Source organism: Tenrec ecaudatus, chromosome 13, assembly GCF_050624435.1.
Source record: "Tenrec ecaudatus isolate mTenEca1 chromosome 13, mTenEca1.hap1, whole genome shotgun sequence".
Classification (NCBI taxonomy): Eukaryota; Metazoa; Chordata; class Mammalia; order Afrosoricida; family Tenrecidae; genus Tenrec; species Tenrec ecaudatus.
This window is the reverse complement of record NC_134542.1, coordinates 63,030,021-63,033,113: the sequence shown is the minus strand read 5'-3', so window position 1 is coordinate 63,033,113 and position 3,093 is coordinate 63,030,021. Positions and strand designations below refer to the sequence as shown.

Below are 3,093 nucleotides of genomic sequence, written 5' to 3'. Positions count from 1 at the left end.
ATTCCACTGTGCAAAAAAAAAAAAAGATTTAACATTGAACACCTGAAAATGCTAACCTTAGAAAGACTTTCTTGCAAGGTTAGTCCTTAGTTGAGATCTGAGTGATCAAATTTCCGGGAAGACTCTAAAAATTCGCACACAGGAGAGAGTGAACTGTGTCTATAAACTAGTTCTACAAATAAGGAAGTTTAAGCTGAACATCATTCCTTAAGGGAGTCTGAAATCTTGATACAAGCTAGGCAGAAGTTGCCTACATGACCTGTGAGATAGTTTATTGAGCCAGCCTGGCTGATAAACACAAGTGGGATTAATTGAAGGGTGTAGAGATAAATGGCTCGGTGAGCCTTGCCTTTCTTGTCTCTCGCTCTTTGATCATTGGACCAGTGTGCAGCTGGCTGCCTTACTTGTTCTGTATCTCAATTTAAAGAGGTCACTACCTGTGGCACGCCTAGCCTATGGACTGTGTCGCTGTAAGCTGAGATCCCTTTAAGATCACACGATTGAAATTTATATCTCTTGAGCTGGGGACTGACAGTTGGTGACCTGGCTGACAGTTGGTGACCTGCCTTGCCGTTTGCTGCCTGTACTGGGATAGCCTAGCTCTCTCTACAGAGGACTACCTGATGGCCCTCAAGACTTGAAGGACTGCCAGTGTCTCACAGCTCTCTCATGGGAGTGAGTCGCACTGATCCATTTGTAATGCTTTATAATTTAACTCTTCATTTCTTGTATTATATATCAATCTGTTTATAATTTAATTGTTCATTTATGTGTTATATATCTATCTTTATAAATATATACATATATAATTATCAGCAATCTGGTTTTATCTCTCTAGAGAACCCTGTCTAACATAACCTGTCCTCAGGAAAAACTTAGAGCATTGAAACACTACTGAATTTGGCTTTGGGGACACCATTTCACATGTCACGTCATAATTTCATACTGGAAGAATTAGATGCATCGGCATCTGGCCAGTGCAGTACCCAGAGCTCCATAGAGACAGCGCCGGGCAGGCAGAGCCAGAAGACACTGGGCGACTCTGTGTCCCGTGGGCGAAATGAAACCATAACAATATGGGCAAAGGCGGTCTTAAGAAGCCGAGAGGCAAAATGTCATTACAGGCATTTGTTGTGCAAACTTGCGGGGAGGAACATAAGAAGCAGCACCCGGTGCCTCTGTGGATTTCTCAGAGTTTTCTCAGAAGTGCTCAGGGAGGTGGGAGACCACGTCTGCTAAGGAGCAGGGGATCTGAAGATGGGGATAAGGCAGACAAGGCCCGTGATGAGAGAGAGAAATGAAAACTGAACGTCCCCGCCTAAAGGGGAGACAAAAAAGAAGTTCAAGGATCCCAATGCACCCAAGAGGCCTCCTTCGGCCTGTTTCTTGTTTTGCTCTGAGTATCGCCCCCAAGTCAAAGGTGAGCACCCCGGCCTGTCATGGGAGAGATGTGGAATCACACTGCAGCCGATGACTTGCAACCTGACGAGAAGAAGGCCACTGAGCTGAAGGAGAAATATGAAAAGGATATCGCTGCGGACCAGGCTGAAGGGAAGCCTGATCCCAGCAAAAAAGGAGTCATCAAGGCCGAGAAAAAGCAAGGCAAAGGAGGAGGAAGCAAGACAAAGGAGGAGGAAGACAAAGGAGGAGGAAGAGGAGGATGAAGACGATGAGGAAGATGAAAAGGAGGAAGAGGATGGAGAAGATGAAGATGATGATAAATAAGTTGGTTCTAGTGCAGTGTTTTTTTCTATAAAGCCTTTAACCCCATGTACACAACTCACTCCTTTTAAAGAAAAAAATTGAAATGTTAAAAAAAAAAAAGAATTAGATGCACCCTACATGAATCTACAGGGAGAGAGACTTGGGAGTCAGTGGCTGGTTTCCTTTGAACTTCATGGCATTGAATGTGTATTGCTATACTGTGCCTTTGTTGACTCATCCCTTGCTTGTGACCCTTCTGTGAGGGGCTGTCCTATAATCTACAGATGGTTTTGGGGTCTCGGCTCCAACCCCCCTCATTCTGAACAATATGTGTTTTGTTTCTCTTGTTTGTTAGTTTGGGGTTTTCTGATACCTGTTACTTGATTCCGTTGACTCCTCATGATCACACAGGCTGGTGTGCTTTCTCCATGTGGGCTTGTTTCTTCTCTGCTAAATGGCTACTTGTTTATCTTCAAGCCTTTAAGACCCCGGCCACTTTCTAATATAACTTAAATTGTGCCTTCAGGTTCTGTTTGAGTCTGAACTTATATATACTACTTCTATTTGACAATGAAGGACTTTTCTGTTCAACTTGATGACTATGGATCAGACAACATCCAGTTCAGGTGACATTTTCAGTGTCTTCTAAGGCCCAGTAACAAGTCAAAAATGATTTTCTCAAAAAAGACAGTAATTATCTGCCAGGCTCAAGCAGAAAGAAAATGTTTTGAGAATGATGATGGCAACAAATGTACAAATGTGCTTGACACAATGGATGGATGTATGGATTGTGATAAGACTTGTATGAGCCCCCAATAAAATGATTTTTTAAAGAAATTATCTGCCAGGATGACAGAGCCTTGCTCCAGAATCCTATGAGTCTGCTGTAGAATTTATCAAGCGGGGCCGGCCAAAGATGCCTAGCTGCATCTCTGCATCTCTGCAAATGACACTCCAAGCACCATTGGATCAACAGATCATAAGGCCCAAATGGCAGAGGGAGCAGCATCAGAGCCTGAGACCACGGCCAAGTCTGCCCTTATTTTGGGTTCCACTCAGCACTATCAGTTTTTATGAGTAACTTGATGAAGAAACTGGAACAGCAGCACAGTCAAGTGAGAGATAGGTTGTCTCCAAAACCCAGAGACCAGCTAGGCTTTGGGCTTCCTTTTTAATTGTAGGAGCCACCAGATGTGGCAACTTATCCTTAATTTTTATTATCCAGAATATTATTACATTCTCCATACGACTAGACTTCTAGAAGTTTCACTGAGGTGGAAGGCACCTGAATATTTCCCACCATCTAGCATGCAAATGTCTTACCAATAAGTCTAGATTCATACATATTTCTTCCTTCCTACATTCAATCAACATAATGCCATCAATGTG

At 43.2% G+C, this 3,093-nt stretch overlaps 1 pseudogene; it reads left to right on the top strand.

Annotated features, from left to right (window-relative positions):
• Positions 1-1,076: 1,076 nt before the first annotated feature.
• LOC142424542 (high mobility group protein B1-like) lies at positions 1,077-1,725 on the top strand (annotated as a pseudogene).
• The last annotated feature ends 1,368 nt before the right edge of the window (positions 1,726-3,093 follow it).